Consider the following 17,215-nt stretch of genomic DNA (forward strand, 5'->3'; position numbering starts at 1 on the left):
AATGGTGCAGTACAGTAGATGAGCTTTAATTATGCCATTAGATGACTGCTAAATATGTTCTCTTAAATAATTCTTGCAATCTGAAGAGCCAAGCCTACATAACTCCAAAAATTTCATTACAAGTTCCCATTAGATTAGTGTTAAAGTGTTATAGATTTAAATCTTCTGGTATAGTTTCAACAGTAACTGCTGTAAATAATTCTTTCCACATAAATCTATACTTTCACCTTTAGTTATAAGAATATATAAGACATCACGTAAGTTATTATCTCAGGCATACCAATCTTTCAATAAATAATGCCCTTTCCACTACTTTCATTCTGTATTCCATGAGTACATGTGATATAGCGTTCAAATCTGGTTTCTCTCCTCTCAACATATTCTCAATTACTCATAACATTCTCACCTATCCATTATTCATTCTTCACATATACTTATTCCTCAGCATTATTTTCCTCTTATTCATCATCACTTAGATTTTTACTTCAACGATAATAATAATACCCTTTTCTCATCTTATATTCCATTTACCTCTCTCCATATTACTATTTATCCTCTTATTAAACTAAAATTACATTCATGCATTACATTCAGTCACCCACATCACTCATATTAACATTACTATTATCACATGCCTCCTAAATAAAATAATTCTGTTCAGTTCTCTGCCTCCTCTACTGTGTATATGCCTCAATAGGAACTCCTCTTATAACCAAATATCTAATTAGCTATTGGATGGGTCACATGGCTTTCTAGACTTACCTGCATTTATTAGATTGTAAGTATCTGTATAACTTCAATGTAGGCTCATCATAACTTTATATCATATCTTCTTCTCATTAGCTAACATTTTGCTGTAAGTACTTTTTCAAATGTCTGTGTGGATGTAGACCTCTGGGTTTATGTGTTAATGGATATTCTAATGAATAACAGATAGGGTGTGGAATATTTGCAATTCGGTATGGTCCAGACTATAAGACCTGCCATTTCCTGTTTAAATGTTTCAGGTTTGTGGGTTTGGGATGTGTTCTTAGTAAAACTAACTCATCAACTTGAAATGTTTGTGCTTTCCTGACACCTCTGTCATATTTCTGCTCTCTTTCCTTAGCTTTGTCACATAATGTTGTGTAAGCTTGCCTTACCTTTTCTTCTAAAGTACCAGGATTTGTTGTTGCTGTGAATTTAGGTAGAGGGTCTATCCATACATTTCTTTCTGTTTTATCAATAATTAATTCGGTTGGTGTGTATCCAGTAGAAATGTGAGTTAAATTGTTCACTATTTGTTCAAATGGTGCTAAGTATTCTACCCATTTTGTGTGCTTCTCTGGTGTGTGTTCTCCTAAACTGTCCAAATTCTCCAAATGTTCTTTCTAATGGGTTTCCAGCCGTGTGAAATCTTGAAATTAAAATATGTTTAACATTATGTTATCAATAAAACTCTTCCATTTTAAACTGGTACAATATGTTGCATTATCCGTGATCATAACTTCAGTGAGCAAGCCGCTAGCAAAACTGATAGGTTTGATGACTGTTTGTTCATTTTCTACATGAATTTGGAATAAAAATGCTCCGAGCCCATAGGAACTTGCATCTGTTACTGGGGAAAAGTTTGACGTCATGTCAGGATGACATAACAACAGTGCATTTACTAAATCATTCTTAATCGTTTCAAAATCTGTCTGACAGAACTCTGTCCATTTACAAATATTATTTCTTTTGAGTAAAGATAGAAGATGTGGACTGTTAAGAAGGTGGTAGGGTACAAATTTCCTGAAGAACGAAGATAGACCAAGAAAGCCTTTGAGTTGTTTACTATTCTGTGGGGATGGAAAATTCTTAATTGCATCAATTTTTCTTGAGTCTGGATAAAAGCCTTCAGTTGATATGATATGATCAAGGAATTTGATTTCTCTCCTCCCTAATTTCGTTTTTGATAAATTGATAGTGACACCTGTGTCAGAAAATTTAGTCAGAAGTTGCTTCAAAAGATTAACATGTTCTTCCCAAGTAGTGGTGGCAATGACAATGTCATCAACATAAACTGTGATTTGTGATAACAATTGTGGTCCAAGAACAGCATGTAAGGCTTCAATAAATACTCCAGCACTCACTCGTAGACCAAAGGGTAGAACACACAATTGATAGCTACATCCCTCACATAGATATGCAATGTATTTACGGCTGTTTTTTATGAAGGTTCACCTGCCAAATCGATGAGTGGAGGTCGATATTGGTTAAATACTGTACATTATGAAATTTTAAAAGTTGTTCTTCCAAGTTTATAGGTCGTGTGTTGATTGGGATTATGACTTTGTTAATTTCTCGTGCATCCAGCACTAACCTTACACCACCATCCTTGCATTCTTTCAATCTCTTTTAAAACTACGGGTTTCTTTGACCAAGGAATATTATAATATGTTCTACAGTATGTTTTGTGTGGTTTAACATCCATCTCATAAGTACAGCCTCTAATAATTCCAGGTCACTCCACAAATACCTCAGCAAACTGTTGCAAATCTTCAAGTAATTCAAGTTGTTGTTCCTTCGTCAGATATTCAGAATCTGTGCATTTCTCAGATAAATCATTAGATTTAATTCCCTGAGATACAGCTTCATTAAAAGTTAAATCACATATGTTTGTTGCTGGTGGATACACCTGTGTTAACTCTATTGTCAGTTGTTGTTGGTTTATGGTTAAATGACATTTCCCTTTTCCTAAATCTATGATTGCTTGATATTCATTCAAAAAGTCAATTCCTAATATGCAATGCATAACCAATTTGTCTACTACCAGAAAACTGTAATTCAGTGGTATATTTGAAAATGTGAAGTTAATGACAGCTTGAAATTTCACGTTCTTTGATTTGTTACCGGTGGCACTTATAATGTGACAATTGTGTACTGCCAATGTTTGTATGTTCATTATTTGTTTGAGTTCATTATATAAAGACATTGAACTGACACTTGCTTCTGCTCCTGTATCTAACATTACTTCCACTTCATAACTACCAATCATAACTCGTGTTATAGCCTGAATAATCTTCTTTGTTTTACTGGTACTATTAAAATCTACATCCTGATATAATTCTTTTTTTATTTTCTTACTGTCATCATATTGGAGAAAACAAATCGTCGGTTCCGTTGCGCTCTGCTCCCTATCGACCGTAACTCGAGCGCTTAGCTCGGTCGTCTTTCGTTTTCCGGCAAATTCGGCTGTTGCTGCGGGTTGGGTTCATTGCCCAACTCAATAATATTAACATTTCTGTCGCGCGTCACCCAAGTATCAGCTGTTTGGTTGTTGACATTACCTCGCGTCGCATTGGGAGTTCCGTTAGGTAGGAATTGTGGGTTGCGGTATTGCATGTGTCGTGGCGGTGGTCCATTGTGATTTCCCCATGCATTATTTCGCCCATGACTGTAACTGGTATTGTCATTACTGTTATTCCTGCAATAAATGTTTGGATCTTGTTGTATGTTGTTTCTCTGAAAATATCCTGGATGGTACCTGTTATCCTCTCTTCTTTGATCTCTATGATTTCGGTTCCTTCTTCTGTTGTTGTTATTTTGAATAAAACTGTTATTTTTCTGATTGTAATTACTGTTCGGATGACCATTATAGTAATAATTACTGTTTCCTTGCCAATGCTGCGAGTTGTTTTTCCTAATATTGAATGGATTTGTCCCAGTGTAGTGCGAATTGTTTCTTTGAGTGTTTTGTTGTGGTGTCGGAGGCGGATTCCAATAGCCTTTGTCATTTCTGTGTTGCGTACGTGAATTGCTTGGATGGATCGGATACAATTGATTGAAATTCCTGATCTCATCTCTGTAAACAACATCTATCTCATCAACATAACTGAAAAAATTCTTTATGTTGTCCTCGGACACTCCTATTAATTTATCACGGTAAAGAAATGGTAAGTGGCTTTTAAATGTTCTAATTAGGTCTGGTAAATCTGCTGGTTTTGTCCAATATAATGTTTTGTCTAGATAGCATTCAAAGTATTGACGTAAAGCCTCTTTCTTCGGGTTGTGAATTTCTGGATTGTATACATCTCGTTTTAAACTTTGCTGTTCTGTGATCGACCAGAATTCCTCAAGAAATGCTTGTTCAAACTGTTCAAATGTTAAACATCGTCTTTTCATTGCTGCTCCCCACATAGCTGCTCTTCCACGTAACAAATTTGTAACATATCGAATTTTATCAGCTTCTAACCAATGTCCTGGGAAAATACCGTCAAAAGAGCGGATGAAAACAATCGGATGGACTTTGTCTTTCTCATCACATGAAAATGTCTGAAAGTATCCATGTCGTACTAATGTTTCATCAGCTACTCCCGATGGTATTATGGGTCCTGCATTTTGTGTCAAACTGTGCATAGTATGTGGTGATGTCTGATAGTAATTTTGATCTTTTGGTAGCATTGAAAATGGTTCATTAGGATTTGTATCTCGCATTGGTAATTCTATTTTCGGCTGTGTGCTGGGCATAGCGTTATTCGGATTCTCATTTGTGTTTTGGTTGCCTGTTATGGGTTTTGGTATCACTGACAAACTTGGTATTACATTTTCTATAAGTTTACGTACCTCTTTCTGAGTATTATCTGTTTCTCCCTTTACTTGTTCCTTTGTCTTATCTGAAATGATCTGTGTCTTTGTCTCAAACTTCTCATCTAAATAATCATCACATAATTTGCATTCATGTAAAAGTGTTTCTGCTCGAGTTGTGTCATTCTTTAAAGATGCTACATCTGCTCTTTCTTCAAGTTTTTCTAACTTTTCCTGTAAGGATTTCTGCTCCAATGTTACATCGTTTAATCTGTCTGAAAGGTCTGTAATCGTCAGGTCTAAGTGTTCTTGGTTTGCTTTTACGGAATTGTGTGACTGTCGTAATTCATCAACTTGGGTACTGGTTTTCTGTTGTTCAAAAACTACTGTTAACAATTTCTCATTACATCGTCGTAAGTCAGTTTTTGTCTCGCCACTGAATTCCACAAATACCTTTTCTTGTCTCGTAACCTTGTCTGATAAGTCAGTAAATTTCCTTCCAAGACTACTGGTGGTTTCTGTTAAGTCGGCAATTTGTCTCGATTGTTTTTCAAAATTGTGTTTTATGTCCCATGTCAGTTCATCGAATTCAGTGTCAAATTTCCCAATGTCACGTTTTAAATTGTCATTTTTCTCGTCTAAAGCGTCAAATCTTTTGTCTAAAGTGTCAAGTTTTTTGTTTTAGTCACCAACTAACTTCAGAATCTGGTTGAGCATGTCAGAGTCCTGTGTCTTAGTTTCGTCATTTTTTCGTGTCTGATTGATGTCTGGTTCTGAAGTTGACGTTGTCAGTGTCGCGTTTTGTCACGTAGTACTCACTCTCCATTCGCCTGTATATCTGTTTAAATATAGGGGTTGTTGTCTTAATCGATCCTGTAATATTATGTCTTTAACATCCTCACTATTAAGTTAAATATTCATTTGACTGTCGGACATGTTTTGCAATGTGTCACTTCCACTAAGCTCGTCCACGGAAACAATTTCTACGCGTCCAGCGTCCATCTTGCGATTTTCGTAATTAATTGCAAATAAAATATTCCAATGGCAAAAAAAATATTTTATAATATGATATGTTGAAATCTGAAATTTCTCTTGTGGAAATGGATATTTCTATATGATTTTTAATTGGAAATTGAATTATTAAACTGGTACTGAAATTTCCCTCTCACAAATAAATGACTGTGAATATGCTCTTCACTTAAAATTTGCAATAATAGTAAATCAATTTTAACTAAAATTTGGAAAAATAATTTCTAAATAAATGGATCGGAATAAAGGAAGTACAGATGGCTGCTTGAAACTTTAAAAAATGTAAATTTCTGTACTCACAATTTTTTTTTCTTCAGTCTTATGTTGCAAATATAGCGTCAGATATACAGTTTTCAATCCAAAATTTTTCTTCCACGTCCGTGCAAATTATTTTATGGAATGTTATCGTTCTCCTTTTTTTAACAACTTAATTTCGTCAGCATGAAAATTAAAATTAACATGAATTAATAACAGGGCAAACAATATTGTTGTAAATTTCATGCACATAACATTACAATTGAAATGAATGAGAATTAGTCCAAATTCATTTTCTGATGCTAGTAAGTGATTAAAATTAGATAAAATGTCCAAAATTAATAATAATTGCACTTGTATCAAATCCAGAGATAGTAAGTCCTGTCACCAGGACGCCAATTGTAGTGTTTCCTTTCCTCGGGGTTCTGCCATGAAAATATAAAATAGAAAATCTGATTGGGTTTTTAACTTTGATGGAATAAGTTACGGATAAGGCGGACTTCGTATTATTGATTGATATAGTGCTGTAATTTGAGCGTGCATGGCAGACCAGGTTGGCAACACTACAAAAAGCGACTGTAAGGAAATAGCGTCAGAAATAAGTTGAAATTTACCTTATAAGTCTGTTAGAAACGTAGTATTAATTATAATATAGTCTTCGTGGCTGTCTTCTTAATTTTCTTGTAGGATGACCTGTTTTCATTGTTCTCCATCTGTTGAAAATTTCTTTAAGTTGTCACTGTCAGGATTAATTTATAAATTTGGCGATAACCATTTCGAATCACTACTGAAATAACTTCGTTTCGTAATATAGTTTTAATTTCCACTTAAAAGCATTTTTAACACAGCACCGAAAAATACACGTCTTTCATATGAAGACAAGAGAGTAATGAATTGGTTATTAAAAACAAACACATACGCAAAAGTAAAAAAAAAAAGATCAAAATTATTTATAAAAATCGGTCGCTGGCGCAGCGCTCTTCTGCATGGGCGATCGTAAATCATATCTTCGTATTCGCGGAGGCGCGGTAGTCAAAGTACCGTTACACACTGTGTGCAAACATCAATATACTTAAATCTGAAATAAAGACGAGTGAAATGATTGACTTCAACCAGAAAGGATGAATACGATGGCTATTAGGTTTCACAAAAAGATTGGTTTCGGTGAAGGATCCTAATAAATTCTACAGATGCTACCCATTGGAGGATATACTCCCTCTCAGTACAATCCGTGTAGAGTGTGACATTGCAACAAACTCTTATCTCAACAATTTATGGATTGTTCCCATCAGCAGGAACAGCGTATAAAATCGTTGAGACCCCTACCAGCACTATTTACATCCCAATAACAGTTCAGGCTTTGGAGTATCTGGAGCTGTGTATTATGGACCAGGATTGTCAATTTGTCGATTTCCGCAATGAGGAAATCATTGTACAGTTTCGACTAAAACGGAATGAGTAGTGACCACGAAGATGCAGAGACCCAGAATCGGTGGCAACCTTTAACCAACCAGAACCTGTTGGAGGCAGGATTGACGACCTTTTACTTGCTGGAGCGGAAGCGTCAGCAGAGAGTTTCAACCTGTCAGGAATCGCAGCAGCCCGATATTGTCAACAGAGGCAGGATGGGCGTAAGGTGTAAACCCATAGTGCACAACGTGCAGTGCAGCATTTCACAACAGAACAGCAAGATAATAGCACATGCAAAATACAAACTATGAGTTTCTTAAATGAGTGAGTCTGAAGCCACGCAATGACGTCGTTCAATATAACTAGCCCAGCGGATTTCAACAGGTCAATTATACACCAGGAATACTTCTCACATAAACCTTGCACATCAACCACATTTAGCAAGAACGATGAAATTAGGATTGTCATTCAACACCAAAACACTTTAACCCTCCCTTGCAAGAGTTTTAAATATCATGATGGACCATTCACAACAGGGATGCTACTGCTACAGTGGCATCGAGCCATACATTTAGCGTTTTTGTTTCGTGAGATATAATATGAACTTAGTGGGATCGAGAATGGTCACAAATGCAATTTAGGCGTACCATCGATTTTTAAAGCGTATGTCTCCTCTTGAGTCACGATTTAGAAAATTCTGGATGATTCATAGACGAGCCAGTGGATAGAACAGTGGAAGAATACAAAAGAGTTACTGCGTTTACACCTTTGGGATACTTTGAGGACATGCAGAGAATTGTTATGAATGCTAAGCAGGAACTTATTCTGGAACAGAGTTCAACAGATAAAAACTCATACATTCAAGGAGTTCAAGAGGAGAACGAGTTCACTGTCAATAAAATAATATGGAAAGTTCCACACATCACTGTATCAGATTATCAGCATTTGAAGCCTTTAACCCTAGGATGCATATACAGGGCCTCCGAGGCCCTTGTATGTCTTCCTTTTTTTAAAAAAATTCTGTAATTTTTTGTTTGATTTCCAACTGCTTTCCAGTACTCTTTCATTAACACTGTGACATTCCTCCTATTAAGTCTGAACGAGATACCTTTTTAAGTTTTTTTTGTGTAATTCAATACGTTTACCAATACACTGTGAATGCATAAGCAGGGCTTCAGAAGCCCTCACACATTTATAAATGTTCTTTAGCCTATATTGTCTTCAACATATGTTTGGGAGCAGTTATTAATTCAACAATAACTGTAGTGGTATTTCCGGCAACAGGAGTGCCATCAGCAGTAGTAGTAATAGTATAACTAAAAAATAATACACACTACTTTCACATATTGGCGATGTCGCTGTATTATTGATCTTTTTGCTATCAAATGTTTTATTATTGCATAGTATTGTTATCCTGTGCTGCTCTTGTCAGCCTCATTGTTACTGTAGTTTGTTTGTTGCTGCAAGGCCCATATTGTTACGAGTATGACTCGTTTAGTGTTGCACAAGCTGCTGTTCGAGAGACACGCCTTTTGCTTTGGCTTCGACACGCAAAGCAAGAGAGTCAGCACGTGCAAATGCAGCTAATTTTGTAAGTGTTGTGGCTCAGTGGTTTGAAGAAGATGATTCTTGCGAGGAAGGAGATATTTTTGAAGATGCAAGTAGTAAAGAATCAGCCAGTTAACCTGCAGATGTGAATACTGAGGCAGATGACACTCCTTCCAATAATATTACTTCATCAGAGTCTGAAATGAACCACCACAAAAAGGTATAGAAGACCAAACATACATTAGTCGGAATGGAACGTTTTGGAAATTAGATCCTCCTGCAACGTTTCGTGCACCTGTCCATAATATCGTAAAGAAGGCACCTGGTCCAGCCCGTAGTTTGAAAATCTGTAAACCTAAGGATGCCTGGAACTATTTCATCTCCAAGGAAATACTAGAGGAAATCATCAACTGCACAAAAATTGAAGGCAGAAGAGTGGCTGCTTTACGTGGTAAAACGTGGCAAAACGTTTCGCTTCCTGAAATGGTGGATTTTCTTGGTCTTTTACTACTTTCTGGTCTTGAGAAGAGCTGGGATGTCCCTTTTAGAGAATTATTCTTGGATGAAAAGGCAAATCCTACACATAAGGCCATCATGTCAGTAAATAGATTCGAGAATATAAGGAGAATGATTAGATTTGATGACAGGCATACCCGAGTAGCTCGATCTGCAGATGACAAACTTGCAGCTGTTCGCTATATATGTGAACTATTTCTTGACAAGTGTAGAAATAGACTGATTCCCAATGATTTGCTCACAGTTGATGAACAGCTAGTCCCATTCCGTGGAAGATGCAGCTTCACCTAGTATATGCCCTCTAAACCAGCCATGTGTGGCATAAAAATATTTTGGTTATGTGATGCTACATCTGCACATGCTTTAAATGGAATTGTTTACACGGGAAGGAAGCCCCATGAAACTATTCAGAAAAATTTTGGATTAAATGTGGTGAAAGATCTTGCTAAAAGCATTGACGGATCATCAAAAAATATTACTGTTGACAACTTCTTTACTAGTGTGCAGCTGGCAGAAGAGATGCTTCAGAAGCAAATTAAAGTGGTGGGAACAATCAAGCAAAATAAACCAGAAATTCCTAATCAGATGAAACCATCTGCCTCAAGAGCGATTCATTCCTCTTTGTTTGCATTTAGAGGTGACATTACAATGTTGAGTTATGTTCCCAATAAGAAAAAGTCTGTAGTTCTCATTAGCGCAATGCATCATGACAGAAATATTGATGAAACTCATGCAAAAAAGAAACCAGATGTAATAAAGTTCTATAACTCTACGAAGGTTGGAGTAGATCAAATGGACCAGAAAATTCGTTATTACACTTGCAAGAGACAAACAAGAAGATGGCCATATTCATTATGGATGAATATGATGGATGTCGCAGCAATGAACCGTGAAATTTTTTTTTTCCGCCCAACATCTGACACACTATAGTGGAAGAAGTTATAAAAGGCGTTTGTTCCTAAGAGATTTAGCAGAGGAAATGGTAAGACTACTAATGGAACTTCGTATTCAGATCCCTAATCTCCCAAAGAAAATCGTTGATGCCATGCAAAGATGTGGTGTTCAAAAAGATGTCATATTGCCAAACCAACTACCAATTTCTGGAAAAAGAAGAAGATGCAATTATTGTCCATATAATAAACACAGGAAAAGTGCTATGACATGCATTAAGTGTGTATCCAACATTTGTAAGGAACATAGTAGTGTTCTTCGTGCTTCTTGTTTGTCACATGTTGAAAACTAAGAAAAATGCAATTTTTTGTGAACAATGAATCATAACTTTTTGTCAAAATATTGCCTATATACATAATATTGTGAATAATGAGTATGTTTTAATTGAAGAAATTGGTTGTAATAAATGTTATAAAATGTAAACTGCAACTTATAAGTGAGTTAATGAAATTATTTGTATATGTCGTAAGTAAATGGGTGTAACTAATAAAAATTCACTCTTATAGTTTTTTAAAAAAATTAATAAAATGTTAATCAGGCCCACCAGATCCTGTTACTAAATCTTAGGAATCTTCCAATATGACAATAAATTTGACAGAAATAAATTTAACTCCAAAGAATGATTATATGAAAAGAGGAAAATTTTAAATTACAGCAGGGCCTTGGAGTCCCTGCATATGCATTCATGTGTGTTTTCGGCACCATCCATCCTAGGGTAAAAAGGTCTGAATGGCGGTGTATTCTATCTTTATCTTTCGGTTCATGAAACAAAAACGCTAAAGCATTGTGTGTACGGTTCGATTGTAGCAGTACCATCCCTTTTCGTGAATGATCCATCATGATATATAAAACTCTTGCATGGGAGGGTTAAGGCGTTTTGGTGTTTAGTACCCATTGCTACCGACTGCAAGCAGATAAACGTGGTCTGTCAAAATCTCTGCTCAGCTGGAGACACCCATGTTCATCACACTTGCATTTCAGACCAATAGAAGAGGGAATATAACAAATGATTCCACCAAATTTGATAACTGCAGGTTTACTAATGCCAGAGTCTACCTGATCTCCAAATCCTACCCATATGATAGTTTACACTGACAGCGGGATGAAAATATATACAGTCTGGCATATAACATGTATGCAGGGTTCCATGCCTCACATTATGATGTCTACTCAATCCACAGAAATTCAAGGAGTTGGCGCCAATCATCATAGCAGGCTGTTCAAAACAGAATGAGATATTAAATCTGGATCTATAGATGTACAAAATGAAATTGAATCTTCAGCAAATTTCCCAGAACACACTCCAGTGTATGCTCTATTTCTGCATGATAGTGTGATTAACTGCTACCCACTCACTGGTGTTGTGTAATGAACTATATAAATGGACAGGTGCTGCACCATGCCCAGAGTAATCCACAATGGTGTCTGAAGGTGCGAACATCATTACAGACGCTCAGGGTTTCTGTGATGATGAGTGTAGGCAGTTCATATGTAAAGATGTTGCATTTGTAGCATACACAGAAGATGCCAGAATAACAGAGACATTCTCAGCAAAAACATTGAACCACCGAGGTCTTTCAAGGATGTGAAGTGTGCTAAAACACAGAAGAGGGCACTTCTACCATAGAAGTCACAGGGATGATCCTGGCATATCCTATAAAGATATGGTGATGCCGCTTCAATTATTCACCCACATGGATACTGCTATCTCTGTGAAGGGGTAGGAGAAGATCGCGTGGATGTTCCGGATCTTCATGTTTGCTGCTGTTCAAGACCTGAAATTCTATGGGTGTCCTGCTCTCCATCGACTCAAGAAGAAGATGCGTGAAAATAGTGTTGCTGCGTCTGTTTGTGAAAATGTCAAATTATTTTTGAGTTGGATGAGGAATAAATTAATTTTTATCTCATAAAATGTGTGTACTTTTTTTACCGTTTTTTACAGTTCCCACTTTGATAGTATTCTGTTTTGCTGGTTACTTTGTGTGTGGTTTTCTTCAAGAGCCGGAGATGTAATTTTAGACATGTTTGCTATATGTCTTTGGAGGTGGACATAGTCATATGACTCCTGCTCATATAAGCCAATTCATGCTGCAGGATAGGTGCAATTCCTTGCAACCATTCTATGTATATTGTTGTCTTTCATCTTAAACTTCACCTCCTTAATAGCACTCATCTTCAGAAAAACTATTGTCATATGTGTCATGCACATCTTCTATACACGCAGTTACAATGTCATTATGGAGATACCAGAATGAGATTCTCACTCTGCAGCGGAGTGTGCGCTGATATGAAACTTCCTGGCAGATTAAAACTGTGTGCTGGACCGAGACTCGAACTCGGGACCTTTGCCTTTTGCGGGCAAGTGCTCTACCAACTGAGCTACCCAAGCACGACTCACGCCCCGTCCTCACAGCTTCACTTCTGCCAGTACCTCGTCTCCTACCTTCCAAACTTTACAGAAGCTCTCCTGCGAACCTTGCAGAACTAGCACTCCTGAAATAAAGGATATTGCGGAGACATAGCTTAGCCACAGCTTGGGGGATGTTTCCAGAATGAGATTCTCACTCTGCAGCGGAGTGTGCGCTGATATGAAACTTCCTGGCAGATTAAAACTGTGTGCTGGACCGAGACTCGAACTCGGGACCTTTGCCTTTCGCGGGCAAGTGCTCTACCAACTGAGCTACCCAAGCACCACTCACGCCCCGTCCTCACAGCTTCACTTCTGCCAGTAACTCGTCTCCTACCTTCCAAACTTTACAGAAGCTCTCCTGCGAACCTTGCAGAAATAGCACTCCTGAAAAAAAGGATATTGTCAATCTTCCTAGTTGTAAAAAAATGATTAATGTTATTTGCTTGAATTGTTGTATAGCATTCTGAGGGCGCAGCCTCCCTTAGGCGCCCCATATGCAACTAATGGGCAGGACCCCACAATTGGCGAAGAGTATCTGCCAAACCCAGTGCCTGACGGCCATGGACTTTTCGTTCATATTGTGCTGGCGCCTTAATTCCTCTTGCCTTCACTTTGCAAGGGCTTTTCTTTACTTTAACAGTTTATTGTCGTTTTTGGATATTCAGTGTTTTCAGGTGGGCGTTGCAGAAATTTTCTTTGCTTGTGTCCTAATTTTACTTGCTTGCCTTGTCTGTTGTACATTTGTGTCTTCCAACACGCCCACCCCACCTGTCCCACCCCCTGCTCAGGCACCTCAGCCGCAAGCATCAGATGCCACACAGCTAAGGAACATGTTTTAGTTCCAGGCTCAACAAATCTCCACATTACTCACCGCGGTGCAGCAGCTACTGGCCATGCTGCGAGCCCGATGGAACAAGCACCACCTACTACAGCTGCAATACGACAGTTTTGTGAATGAGAAGAAGAATGGCTCGAGTGGTTGTCACAGTTTGAAGCCTACATCATCACCCTCAATGTGTCAGGTACTGTGAAACTTTCCTGCTTATTATCAACAGTCGGAAGTGTGGTGTTTAGGCTCCTACAAAAACTGTTCCCTAACGACACTCTGAGTGAACTTGCTTATGACGACGTGGTAGCGTCAGTAACTCGCTACAATGACCAATAAGTGAATGTGGTAGCAACTCAGTATCAATTCTTTAATTGCAAAAAAAAAAAAATGGTCAGAATAAACTTATCCCGAGTTGGTAACGAGTTTGCAGGGTATGACAAGGAAATGCTAATTTAAATGTGCCTGAGATGCTGTATGCACAGGTGGACCGAAGTATTCACACACAGTCTTGTTTTTAGTAGATCCTACTTTAATAATGAAGGTGATAACTGTCGATGTTGTTATGTCCATTATTCACGTCATGTGGCACAAATGTTTGCATATACAAAAATTTATTTGAACCCAAAACACTGGTTAAAACCCAGAGACCGAAACGGCGATAGGTATTGTAGCTGATGCAGACATAAATGTTCATACACCAGCAGTACAATGCAAACACATCGCCACATATCCAAGCTGGATGTCGCTGAATGAAGACAGCAGCAAGGTCAGTGTGCCAAACACGCAAATACACCAGTGACAACAACATGGGTAGAACAGGGAAGGAAACAACTCCAGAAGAGAGGAATAGTATGGTAACGTTGCATGAAGACGGTAAATCATATGCCGAAATAGCAACGATCTTTAGGAGGAGCCGTTATACAGTGTGCAGTGTTGTTAACAGGTACAAAAAAAAACATTGATAAATGGGCATCGTGATGGAAGACCACATCACGTTTCAGAAAGAGAAGAGAGGTACATTGTAAGAATTATTAAGGAAACACCTAAAACAAGTTCACCAGAGACTGACGCACAAATAAACGAGCTTGGGAAATAAGTTCACCCAAATACTAGTATTGGGGCAAACCTGGTTCTGAGCCACTCTGCATTGTTACCAGATGTATCCAAGATGACAGCGATGATGTCATCCAAGATGTCGTCATCCAAAATGGCGGCATGTAGACTTGGCAACAACACATGACGTCATCCAAGATTGCAGCTGTGAAGTCATTCAAGATGGCGGATTTTGCCAGGAAGATAGGTCAACTGGACTACCTCCACTAACCTAACCCCTTCCCCTCCCTTCCCCCAGGAAAATGACGGTAAGTTCAAATTCCAACAGGATAATGCATCAGACCACAGTTATCTCTACCAACCTAAGAAAATTGCAGGAAAGAAAGGTCGCCCCCACTAACCTAAGTCATCCGCCTGGCACTTGATCCTAGGAAATGGTGCGGAGAGGACTTGATCTGTGCTGGACATAAGTCTTTATTTTACATGCACTTTTTATTTAAACAATTAGAGGCAGTGCCATCATCAAGTGTGTTCACCACGAGATCTGGGTCTAGTACACAGCACCACCACCAGAGGGCACTGTCATTCCCTGTGTGACATAATCCAAGATGGCGGTCTGATGGTGGTGAGGAAGGGCCTCATAACAGGAAATTCAGTGGTATATTGTTTATTTATCAAAAAAATTCAGTTTGTGGAGGTTTGATTTTTCTTGCTCATCATTCTCTGCTGTTTGGATACATGTAGGTTTCGTAAGAAGTAATTACATGGAGCAGACATGATGCATAACCTAATGTTTGGCACTGTACACTGGGTGTCTTAACCTAATGTTGAGCCCATTCTCAGCACTTAACCTAATGTTATGTTAAGTGGTTTTCCTGGTCACCCCCATTTCCTTAAACTATTCTATCACTTTCGATACTAAATTAAGTAATTAGTTACATCCTCCCACCATTTTCTGGTACACTTTGCGAAGTTCACATGCTTTTGAACGCCATTTCATGCTGACTTGTACTGTACAGCGTCTTTTGAAATGTATCCTTGGGTATTATGAAATGTAAAAGTGAAGTGTACGAAGTGGATGTACAACTTCGTAAAATTGTACAAAGGAAAAGCAAGATAAAAGAGAAATAACATGCCAAGAAACTCTTGTTCCCTATGATTTGTATTAATAGATGTTGAACATTATAAATGACCTTGGCCAAGAATGACTGCTGTAATCATCCACTGGCATATTCCCATTCCCAGCAGCCAGTGAGGACATTGTACTGTGATAAGGAAGTAGACAATAAGAAATAAATTTTTTTGCTCACAGAAGAATTTTATTAATCATTATTCTTTATAGTACACAAGTTACAAAATTTTTAGCTGCATATTACCTCATAGATAAATTTATTCATGATTTACCCCTGTAAATGGAAAGGAGGCACTCTTTGCTGAAATCAGTTGAAAGTGAGATCTGCACTTATTAATAAAAAAAGTTGATCTCATCTTTGATCATTCTGTTATTACTTGGGATCAATGAGAAAGAAATATTAGTGCTGCTCTCATGAATGTATGTTGCAAGCTATATTTTAAAATATAGTGTACTGAGAACCAAAAAGAATTCCAGATTACTTATTAACTGATTGGCCCTGTTGTTTCAGATACGAGTCTGCACATGATGAGAAAGAAAAAGGAAAAACGACAAATCATACAGATTTCAGCATGAGTGAGAAATACCACAATTGTGGAAAATGAGGTCTCAAAATCAGATATGTTGCTGAATCAGACTATATGTATTGAAAAATATGTAATTTTCTGTATGCCCCCCCCAAATTACACAGTGCACATTAGATACATTGATAGTCATCTATTGTGGTGTGCTTCCATTTGTTGACTCATAACAATTTTGGTTCACACAGTCCTTTTGACAAAAGGAATCAACAAATCGAAGGATAACTTTCAACTCTAAATTTTCCCATGAACCACACTAGAAGGTACCTATTCGTTCCATAAGGGCTGCTTAATGTCTTTTTGTTGACCACCCTGTGGCAATTCAGAATGTCAAAAGAGTTACTAACAAGCTGAAAGAACTCTCCCTTTTCCTTTACTTGTAGCAACAGATGACGACTTGCCTGAGCAGTCATATCCAAAAACAGTTGCAGCATTCCAGACATACATTACCACTCTCACCCTTTGGCAATGAGATCAGACTGTGACAGTTTGTGGCACATTTAAATTTGCATATTATCTAATGATGGGAGTTTTGCGATAGGCGCTTTTGTAATTACTTTTCCAGTGGAAAGGCTTATGCTGTGGTGAAAAAAATGGTTACAAAGTAATTTGTACATTGACTCTTTTTTTCACCAGTTAGGGAAACATGAAGTGATGTGATCAACCAGTTGGTAACATCATGTCTGTCTGTGCTAAGGACACATTAATGTGGAGTAAACAATGTCACATTTTCTTCTGGTATTGTAATTACATACACTATTGTTTTGAACTGTATTGAATTATGTACAACAAACTTCATTAGGTTATAGATATACTGTGAAGCAGTAGTCAGAATGCCCAATTCCTGAACAGATGACTCAAATATGAATGTGGGTGAGCACCACATACTATTTTACAGCTCGTTTTTGTGCAGTGTAGATTTTCCTTCTTAAAGATGATTTACTCCAGAACATTAT

At 37.7% G+C, this 17,215-nt stretch overlaps 1 non-coding gene across 1 annotated transcript; it reads right to left on the minus strand.

Annotated features, from left to right (window-relative positions):
- Positions 1-12,569: 12,569 nt before the first annotated feature.
- Positions 12,570-12,644, minus strand: Trnal-caa. Its single transcript has one exon. It is a non-coding gene; the product is annotated as a tRNA-Leu (tRNA).
- Between the last annotated feature and the right edge of the window lie 4,571 nt (positions 12,645-17,215).

The sequence above is a fragment of the Schistocerca americana genome, chromosome 9 (genome assembly GCF_021461395.2).
Source record: "Schistocerca americana isolate TAMUIC-IGC-003095 chromosome 9, iqSchAmer2.1, whole genome shotgun sequence".
NCBI lineage: Eukaryota > Metazoa > Arthropoda > Insecta > Orthoptera > Acrididae > Schistocerca > Schistocerca americana.